Raw genomic sequence first — 11,132 nt, forward strand, 5'->3', positions numbered from 1 at the left:
TTTACAGCAAAGACATAGCTTTCAATAACTATTTCTCATCTCTTCCTCCTAACTGTCTCGTGATAGGCAGGTATTGTTAGTGCTCCCATTTTACAGAGAGGAATCCCACACCAACACCTTGTGATGGAAGAGAATAAAAGCTGCAGAATCAAATAGACTGAAATTCAGGCAAAGACTGTCCCGCTCACTAGAGCTGAGGAAGATGGGCAAGTCACTTGACCATTGCAGTCTGTTGTTCATCTGTGAAAAGGTGCTAATATCCATCTGATAGGAGGGCTGGGAGGGTTAAATGAGATTATCCATGTACAGCATCTAGCACCCCTCCTGGAACACACTAAACACTCAAGAGCTGTTTGTTTTCCTACTTCCCCATCGTGCAGGGCTGCCTTGACTCAATATGAAACTCATCTTGCAAACTATGCTCACTCAGCAATCATGTATGCGGTTGCTGCTCTGTTTCAGGCATTGTGATTCAATGCCCTCAGGGAGCTTACCTTCTAATTGGAAATGTTTTATGTCACCCTATGGTTACCCCCTTCAAATCAGGCAGCAGAGTATTTCGAAAACCTTTCATTTCATGCAGTGAGTCCAACACAAGGTAGAGTGGACAGTGGTGCCATGAGAATAGAGAATTTGTGGTAAGAGAAAGGTTAAGAAAAGCACAGCAAGGAGTGATAGGTAAAAGGAGATAGGAAGAGAAGAGCTTCTGGGTGGCCCCAGGAAGTCTCTAAAAATAAATAGAGGACGTATGAAATTTCTTTACGTGCTGACAGATCTCTATCTGTTTGTTTCATGTGCATGAAAATTATCACTTTATTTCCTGGTTGGATGTGGAAAAGACACTCCTATTCGGTTAATAGAGAAGGTACGTGGAGATGAGGCTGAGAGTGAAGTAAGAAAATTCAAGACAGAATTATAAGAAATAGTATGCATGTCTTCAAAAGCAGTTCCCAGTGCAAGAGCACACTGATGAGACTGATTCTGCCAGACACATAGGAAAGAATGCCAATGGTGCACAGGAATACCAAGCATCACAAGAACGTGCATGCAAACCGCAGTCTACTCCTGATAGTACACAACAAACAATGTCAGCTCTTAGTAGTCCTGAATTACCCCAGTACACCTAGGCAGACATCGGATTTTGCCATAGTTCCTAAACCAGAATGGGGATGAGCCAGCAACTATGGAAGGTATAAACCTGCCACAATGGAGGATTAAATCAGAAGTTTAGTGAGAGGTGCCATCTAGGAAACACACTGTCAAAAGTATGAACATCTTTTTCTTTTCCTCTCACAAATGTAAGTTTGTCAGCCTTTTTAAGTAGAGACATTGAAGCAACCCGTGCTCACTCTTCAGGAAAAAATTATGCCAAAAGCTTCACAGTAAGCAGTCCTTATCCTGGGCACAGATTCCCTAGAGGAGTCCCTTGTCTGAGGAATGTGTCAAAAATTAGCTCTCTTTTCCTGCCTCCCACCCTCCTTGGATTCCAAAGTTGTCCCAGTGCCAGTTTCCCACAGTACAACACACAGAACCACCTAAAAATCTGGGTCAAAATATTAGGGGTCCCAGGAATCCTACTGAAACTCACAGGCTAAGTGGGCGTCTTCTTGTATCCAAAAAGAATGCTTCCTTGCATACACAAAAGTATTGCTCTCAATCACAATCCTGATTACCAGTCTGACTGAGTCTAAATGACGTGGTCTTCATCCTCCACCACAACCGCCTCCCCCCGACTCTGGCCCAAAAAAATAGCAACAACTCAATTCTCAGTCCAATAACGTCTTTTCTCAGATGTTGTTCTCCCAGTGGGTAGAAGAATGAACTACTGCAATGCCACCAGCTCCTCTACAGTTTCTTTTAATTTAAAGTTACAACAGAAGGGAAGAAAAGAGACTTTCTATTAAGGGACAACTCCCTGAAGGGGCTCTTAGCTGACAATCGAAGGACTGCTCATGGCAGTGATCAAATCTAAGGCAACAAAGTGCTGGTGGCTCTGTGACTCATCACAGCAGGAGCTCGCGCTGAGGGCCACTTGAGTTCAGTGCTTTGTGGTGCTGCAAGTTGGTTTAGGAACAGTAACACAGGGGAGCAAAGACTTGCAAGGTGTTTGAGGCTCAAGATAAAATGCAGACTTCCAGTGCGTTGCTACTCAACTGAATAGAAAGCCTAGAGAGGTAAGGAAATGAAGAGAGTTCTGCCTCATGCTTTAGGGCAAATTACCTGAAGATGGTCGAGGTCAGTTGGTATAGCTGGTGTACAGTTTATACTCTGATAAAAAATAAGGATTAATGGAAGATAAATGAACCAAGCTATTTTTAAATGATAAGCATTAAAGATGTTTGCTTGCATAAACAATGCCTTCCAATTATATGAAATATCCATTATTTAAATATATTTACAATCACCTGATAAAATTCATCTATAGCTTTCAGATGCATTTTGTGAGTACATTGAAAAGAGTGTAAAATACATTGGGCATTTCCTCCATGCCACAAACAGTACAATGGACTTAGAGATGATCTCGTATAACCTAATTTAATCCCAATTAGTGAGGTGATACTGCCATTACACTCATTTTGCAGTTGAGGAAAACAAAGCTCAAAGAAACTCAAAACTTGAAGAGACCTCAAAGAAATTGCCAGGTCTCATGTGTGTGAGTGTGTGTGTGTGACAGAGAGACAGAAAAAGAGAGCGAGAGACCAAAGCAAGTGTCCAAAGCAAGTGAAGTACTACTAAACTGGGCTATACTGCCAAACCACAGCTATACCATTCAGATCTCCTGTTTTGAGAGTGTAATTGACTTACTTCCCCAACTGCTTCCCCTATAGCTCTAGCACCACTTAGGCACGGAGGCCATGCTTCCTGTAGCTGCTCCCAGCCAATGACTGACAGTGAGGAATGCTGATACAGGCCATTCTTTGAAGATAGATGACTCTTCCAATGGCTGACTCTTATTTGCCTAGCCAAACCTTTCATGGGCTGCACTATAGTCAAGCTTCTTCCTACTCAATCCCCTTCCCTTGCCCGTCTCCTTGCATAAGTGTCAAACTTGCCTCATAGTCAAAAGGCTGTCCTGGCCTTGTCCGGCCCTCTCCCCTAATAAACTTCTTACATGTCTAATCCCATCTTGGCATCTGCTTCTTCAGGAATCCCAATTAACGCAAAAAAATACATTTATTTGCTGTTTTAAGAAGCCTTTCCTTTATCTTTGCTTAGTTGTACTGATAGACAAATTCTGTCTCATTGGGAAGAGAAAATAACAACTAATTTCTCCATGTTACTTTACATCACCTCTTCAAACCAGGCAATGGTATGTTTATGGTGCCTTTCTCCTTGCACCCAATTTAAATAAACAAACCAACCTACAGGTTTCTCTTTGAAGGACTGTTGACTCCAGAGAGCAAAACACTGAAAACTCAGATGGATTTCTTTTTCCACACGGACTTTCTGTTTATCCACAGGTACCATAACTTAATATAATGCAGAGGTGAATGACTATCAAAGGATTAAATCTCAATAAATTTTCCCTAGTTCATATTTGCTAACAGGAAATCAAAAAGATAACAAGAGGAGAAATCTACAGAATTAGGTCCTAAAGTTTTTATTCATCCTTACCTATTATGTCGGGTAAAAATGTTCATTACTGAAGGAGCACTTATATGAATAAAAGATAGAATTCACACTTGCACCAAATACAGCATCTTAATAAAATCACATTGTCAGAGATCATATACAGACGTTCACTGAATCACTATTTTAAAGTGTTGATCTCAGCCTCAAGAAAGTGATACATTTTTTCTTTTTAGACTCAAATAAGTTCAAAGTAAGTACAAAATGAAACTTCAAACGTTATTAATGATCAGAACCTAGACTCGACTGGGAGAGAGAGCTGAGTGTAGCTAACATTTATTGAGCACCTAGTTCATGACAGACACTATGCTAGGCATTTCACACATAGTATCTAGCATAATCCAAACAATACCCCTATAAGAAAGGGCATCATAATTTGCAGTTTAAGAGATTAAGAAGGCCGGGTGTGGTGGCTCACGCTTGTAATCCCAGCACTTTGGGAGGCTGAGGCGAAGGATCACGAGGTCAGGAGATCGAGACCACTCTGACCAACATGGTGAAGCCCCATCTCTACTAAAAATGCAAAAGTTAGCTGTGTGTGGCAGCGCATGCCTGCAATCCCAGCTACTCCAGAGGTTGAGAGCTACTCCAGAGACACGAGAATCCCTTGAACCCAGGAGGCGGAGGTTGCAGTGAGCCAACATCGCGCCACTGCACTCCAGCCTGGTGACAGAGCAAGACTCCATCTCAAAAAAAAAAAAAAAAAAAAAAAAAAGAGGTTAAGAAAAAAAAGAAGGTAGAACCCTGTAAGTTCAGATCTCTAAATAAAGTTTTGGATGAATCACAGACCTTCAAATGAGATAGCCTTTCTCCTTTCCTGGTTCCTTCCTGAATTCCCTCACTTCCAACAGTTTAATTGGTGTTGAAGTAAGAAAAAATGCCTTAAGCTACCAGAGAATACAAACTGAGTATCAAACTAAAGTCCGCTCATCCCTATGACTACTGTATTATTTTTACCCTATGTACATAGGATATCACAAAAACATAGAGTAGTTGAATGACATGTAGCTGAGCATCAGAGATACAATCAGGTCTTTGTTTTGGGGTGTTTTGTTTTTACTTATAATGAACTTTAAGAAATAGAAAATGAATGGACTTATGCTTGTAGAATTCAATGCCACCATCACTAGTACTCCCCAAGATACATTTTTATGGCTCAATTTTGAAGGATGGTTATTTAATGGTTATTTACATGTATTCAATTTTTCCCTAATTTTATCAATATGCTGCCCCTACTGAATGTTATCCTTAATTGCAAGTAAAATCATTAGTTGCCTATAAGGTGTGATTTGACTAGTCCTGAAAAAGTCCTCAGGCATATAAATATTTCCTCCTGGCAGCTTTCCTTGATACCTGTAATTGCCACAAGTTTGTCTCTATGGAATTAGACGATCATAATAAACTGCAAAAATAACAGTAATATCATCTAGTTTGAGAATTAAACCATAATGAACTATTAGCAACTTTAAAATAATTAGCTTATGAGCCAGAGGTTAAATGGGGCAAACGAGGCAGGAATTCAGAAGGGCCCATCAAAGCAAAATGGACTGTCAAGGGCCCATCCTGAAGGTCAGGGTCCTCACTGGTAAAGCATTCAAAAGTCCCATGTAAGCAGCTAAAGGAGCAGGGTTTTGGAGGAAACAACCCCCCCACCTCAAAATTCCCCTAACTCATAGTTAGCCTACCTTTGACCCTGACTCAATTTTAAAGACAAGGAAATTGAATTTGGTAACATGTATTAAATAGTCCTACAGAAATGTCCCCATATGGCCTGGCTAAAACAAACTAAAAGTGCCTGATTATCTGTCCTTCTACTGAGCCCTAAGCACTCTATTTCTCCCCTTTTAAATATCAAAATTCATTATATTTAAGCAAAAGGTTAGATCTTCGCTTCATATTTTTAAAAACTTCACTTTACTCTTTTATTAATGGCAACTTTTCATGCAAACGAACTCTTGGTTAATTTAAGATCATGAAATTACTTCTCCACATCAGAAATCCCTCTCATAAATATTAGGTATGAGTGATTATTTACGTTACATCACACACACAAAGTAAACAACAAAGACCCCACTCACATTTGAGAATCATTTACTATTCCAACTCCCCAAGCTCCCCCAAATGGGAAATGGAATAACCAGACTGATCATAATTGGATTAAGAACCATAATTCTTTAATTCATTCATCAAATTGAGGCATTTGGAACAGTTTATTTACAGAGTTGTTTAGACAGTTTTGTGTGGTGTTTTTTAAGATAAACCAAAATGCCTTTCTGAAATAAGTTTCAGATCCCAAATCATTAACATATGAAAACCAAATGCAGACAATTTACAAATGGGTGTTTTAAAACAATGTTTGGAACAAAATTGGACTTTTATTTCATTAACTATCTACAAATCTAAGTTCAGGATATAATTTATTTGAAACAGCCAAGCACTTTCTTCGCCTTTAAAATAAATCTTCATTTCTCAGACTAAAAATTTTTGACCAGTGCGTGAGGGAATGCATTTGACTTCAGGCCTAGACAAATAAGTTTCCAGGTTACTCTCAAAACTCTAATTATAGCATTCTCTACCACTGAAGTTGATTGGATATTGGGTGAATCATCCAGGTTATGCCAATCAATTATATCCAACAATTATACCTGCTGGAAATCTAAACAGTATTCAACATTAGAACTCTCCGTTATTTGAAATCCAGTGTATTTTAGGAGATTAGGAAACATAAATTTTGTCCTGTAAGTTTTACTTTTTTATGTAATCTGAACATACCCTCAAATCAATGATTACTTATCACTCAGAAAAAGAACAGAGCTTTTCAAGAAGGCAGTACATACTGTAAGCATTATATCATATTTTAAACTTGCTTTGTAAGTAAAAAAAAAAATTCTTTAAGCATTTAAATTCATTCCTTTAACTGGAAAAGGAAAATTTAGAAATTTAAATTCTCCTTATCACTCATAACTCACCCCCACTGAGGACAACCAAAAAGATGCCAACATACCTGAGTATAAACTTCACTCTTTTGCTATTTACTATTTATATACTCCACGGACAGCATCTTTCTAAGTGTATATTCATTTTTTTCTTTTACCAAACCACGTGTCAGTCTAAACAGGATGTGCACTTACATGTATAGAACTAACTTAATTTGAATTAGCCATTGGACCTCAAATGCCTAGTTATTTACCAAAGAGGTTTGGGAGTTTTGAATTCTGTATACAACATGCCATTCAACCAGAACTGTTTAAGCTCAACAACAAAACTAATACAAGCTTTCCGTATTAAGAATTGAAGTTTTTCCTGTATTAAGAGTTTACACTTGCAAGTCTGTGTCAGATTGGATCAATACTACCCATTCAAAAAGGCTACAAAATGAATTTTTTTTAACCCACAGCAAACAAAAAACTGTTGATTCTTCAGGAACAAGGTTGTTAGAAGAAAGACCACTGGAAAGAAAGGGGGGAAAAAAGAAAGAATTTCAAGCAAGTATGCTACTATGTAATTAACACAAATAACTAAATAATTATGCACATCCCTTCCCACCCCCACAATTAAATGTTTTTAAACAACTCATGTGATGAAAGATCTACCTTTTAGGCAAACAAAAGCAATCCCTAGCAGTTTAAGGATTTAAGGCTGTATTGCATCAGTTTTAAATGATGCTTATGATTTTTATCTTGTATAGTTCTGAGGAATAAACAGTTGATGGCATAATTTGCAGGAGAACTTTGCACAGTGCCTAAAAGAACTTCCACTGTAAGTACTTATGATTTTAAATCATTGTGGCTGAATTTATCTAGGCTTCTGCCTGGGAGCTATATTTAAATCAGGAAGAAGCACCCCTAGAAACTTTGTTCCATGTATCTGCATTTGAAACCAGATTCCTTCCCTATCTGAGCTAACAGCAATTCTCATACAGCTGAATTCCTTTAAAATTAGACAGATCAAAATTTAGCAGTTCTGTAAAGGCTCTAAGGAATCGTCCTCCTTTTAAACGCTATAAAAGTCAAACTTGAAAAACATTTCCGTATACTTTAAAGCCATCTGGCCCTTAACCTAATCACTCTTGGCCATCGAGCCTCACTCCCGTAATCCTGATCAAAAATTCTCCTCTGGTTTTCCTGATGGAAATGTCCATTGCCTACAAATCTCACATGTGCCTACTTCATTGGCCTGTTTGTGTCTGTGTGTGTGTTTTCAGGGTACTAGGGGCCATTATTTATGAAAAGCAAGGAAACAAATCACTGTCCAGTCCCTTTGCAGATTCCCATACTTACTGCCCCAAATCCCACAGATTTCCCTTGGTCCTGCCCTTGGCTAAAGAACTCTGCTGAGCCAGAAGGCAGTCCCTGGGGACATCTCCTTATGCCTTTCTTGACAAAGTCCTTTGGCTATCTGGGTATGTGAGGATCTCAACTGAGTTCCAGCAAATCCCTAAACTTTTGTAAGAAAGTACAGTTGACTGCCACCCAGAGTGCCTGGACTGCCTGGCACCGAGTGTAGGGCTCTGCATATTCACAGTATTCCTCGTCTTGACCTGCTTTAGCTGAGAAGGGAACACATTAAAATGAATTCACATTCATCACATTCTGAATTTAGTCACAGAAACCAACGTCTTCAGATATTCACCAGGGTCAATCTATTTATTAATATAGTCGCTTTGCAAAGTGTAGGGAAAATGACTACTAAAATATGTAAACAGTGCTTCGTGTGCATCCGATCAATACTCAACAAACTGCTGCTCTCCAACGCAAACATTTCCAAATCCAATTTGATTTCAACTCGTATAACCTCTTTTCATTGCTTCTTATTGCTGTAGCCCCAAAGTGCAAGCGAGATTTCCCAAACCCGCGCTTAAAGTGACACAACACGTGAGTGGTCTTCACTTGGTACACTGAGTGAGGAGGGGGAAAAAGTAGTTGCAATTAAAATTAAAGCTTCCGGTCTCTGAAATCCCTAGAATCCTGAAGGATGAGACTTGTTTCCGAAATTCCGGGCGGGAGGGAGGGGGAGTGGTAGGGAGAAGGATTGCAGAAAGCGAAACAAAAAGACGAAAGAGTCGGGGGTTGGGGGTGACTAAGGTTAGGGGGTGGGCCAGGGATCGCTCTGATATCCTAGAAGGGTTAAGGGGCTTTGTCCAACTTTTAGGGTCTGGCCTTGGACATTGGCCGCGATGCCCAGCACAGCCCAGGGTTCTCCCCGCACTCCTGCCCTCCTCTCGCATCAACCACCTCCACCGCCACCACTTACAAAACAATACCAGCAACAGTACGCAGGCTTCCCAACAAAAATAGAAAGTTATCCCGTCTCCGGGTCGGGGTCCAAGCCCGCGCTCCAGGGTCCCCCGGCCAGCCGCCCCCGGGGATGACAGGGCCACTCCGCGCCTCGGGCCGCCTCCCACCTCTCCGTCACCCCCAGCCCAGTCCCCCTCCCTCTGTACTTGAGGAAACTCCGGCGGCGGCCCCCTCCCTCCTCCGCGGCTCTCCAGCTGGAGCCGGGAACGAGTGCTGAGTGGCGGGCCCGGCGAGCGGCAGAGGGGAGCTCTGCGCCTTGGAGGTCTGCCCACAACAACATCGGGACGAACAACAAAGTTAAAACGCAGCGATTCACGCACCTTACCCGGTCTCGTTAATGCCTCCTCCGGCGTGGGATGCAAAGTGGCACAGAGGCGGGCTGGGGGCCCCCGGGAGGAGACTGGAGATGGGTTTTGGTGGCTCGCCTTTTTCACTCTGTGTGTGTGTGTCTGTGTGTGTGCGTGTGTGCCGGTGTGTGTGTGTGTGCGCGCGCGTGTCCCTCTCTCTCCCCCTGTCTCTCGCTCGCCCGCTCGCTCGCGCTCCCCGTGTTGCTCTCAAGGACGAGGTGAAATCCCTTTGCTGGTCATGAGGCGGCTTCAGAGACAAACAACACAATGCGAGTGCAAATAACAAAAGGCAAAAAGACAGTAGGAACAATGGGTGAGGCGAGGGCAGCGCACCAGCCGGCGGTCACCGCGGCCCGGCGCCCGCCCCGGGGGGTGCGGCGGGGGCGGGGGCGGGCGCGGGGGCGGCGCCGGGGGCTCCCGCTCCCTCCAGGTCGCCCCCGAGCTCCCGCAAGCCCACCCTGACCTCCTTCCTGCAGCTCGCCGCCCGGCCGCCCTCTCTATCCATCCGAAGGGAAGGAGCCCCAGAGTTTTCTTCCCCGTCTGCTGCAGAGTAACTAGATTGTAAATAACGCGGCGATTACCCACACCGTGCAGGAATTTTTTTTTTTTTTAATCTGCCCTCCACTTAAAGGAGCGATAAAAATGAAATGGCAGGAGTGGAAGGAGCCAGGGAGAGCGGGATATCTCTAGATCTCGATGGAGCTCGCATCTATAAATACGCATTCATGTTTAGTCAAGTCCCTTTGTCAACTTCTTCCCGGCGCCTGAGCCTCAGCCGCTGCCCTGCGCCCAGGACCTGGCCCCTCCCGGCCCCCCAGTCCAGTGGTCAGGCGGTCGGGCGGGCAGGGAGGGCGCGCGCGGGGGGCTGCGGGGTCCGTGGAACCTTTCCGGGAGGCGAGCCGCGGGCTGCTGGGCGCGGAGGCTGGAGCCGCGAGAGGTTCGGCTGCTGAAGCGGCCACTGCCTCCCAGAGCCGGGCTCCGCGCCGCGCGTCCCCGCCGCCGCCGGCACTGTGCACCCACCTACTCCTCGGAGATTGGGGTAGGGGAGAAAAGTTTTGAGGCGCTCTCATCTCTGCCTCCGGGGTGGTTGAACTGGTTTGGTTTTGTGTTGAGCGAAGCAAAAAAAAAAAAAAAAAAAAACCACCACACACACACACACACACACACACACACACACACACACACACACACACACACACCCCCAACCCAATGCCCAAGAACCAGGGAATGAAATTTAGTGATATTTAGGGAGAAATAAGGCTGGGCGCTGGGCTCCGACTCTTTCTGCCGCGACACTTGACTGGGCGCGTGGAGCCGAGAGAGACCCTCAGAGTCCCATCCCCATCAGAAGAAACTCCGTCGGTGACGCCCTGAGCAGAAGCTGTGGGGCTGATTTAAGTGTGTGCTCTGACAGCTCCCGGGCTGCTCCGGCGCTTATCTCTTCTAATCTTACTTTCATTGACTTAAAACAGCTGCCGGTTTGCCAGGGGAAAAAAAATCCTATTAAATCTCAAACCAGGGTGGGGCGGGGGCGGGGGCGGGGGCGGGGGTTCCTGACAGTGATCTTCCCAGAGCTAGTGTCCAGAAAAGAGCAGGGGGAAGGGAGAGCATTCACGGGGGAGGCTTCGTGTTGGGAAGGGAGTGATGGAAAGGGGACTAAGGAAACAATTCGAGCAACACGTTTCTTTTCCTCGCTGTAGCCTTCTCTCCTTTTGCTTTTATGCCGGGGTGCGTGTTCTCTGTCCCCATCTCTGTAATTCTCTGCAGACGCGCAACCATGGACTGCGCCGCGTCCCTGGGCACCCCCAGCATTACCCAGAGTGCAACAACACCATCAGGAGATCAATGACCAGACTCT

General features: G+C 43.9%; 1 protein-coding gene across 6 annotated transcripts in view; it reads right to left on the reverse strand.

Annotated features, from left to right (window-relative positions):
• The window catches only part of SOX5 (SRY-box transcription factor 5), a 1,038,078-nt gene extending 1,028,487 nt beyond the window's left edge, over window positions 1–9,591 (reverse strand). For 4 of the 6 annotated variants that reach the window (XM_054445334.2, XM_063672517.1, XM_054445329.2 and 1 more), the window contains exon 1: window positions 9,248–9,591. The gene's annotated coding sequence lies outside the window, so the exon portion shown is untranslated. The remainder of the gene's footprint in view (window positions 1–9,247) is intronic. The other 2 variants (XM_054445328.2, XM_054445330.2) reach the window with 1 other exon arrangement.
• Window positions 9,592–11,132: the final 1,541 nt, after the last annotated feature.

The sequence above is a fragment of the Pongo pygmaeus genome, chromosome 10 (genome assembly GCF_028885625.2).
Source record: "Pongo pygmaeus isolate AG05252 chromosome 10, NHGRI_mPonPyg2-v2.0_pri, whole genome shotgun sequence".
Lineage (NCBI taxonomy): Eukaryota > Metazoa > Chordata > Mammalia > Primates > Hominidae > Pongo > Pongo pygmaeus.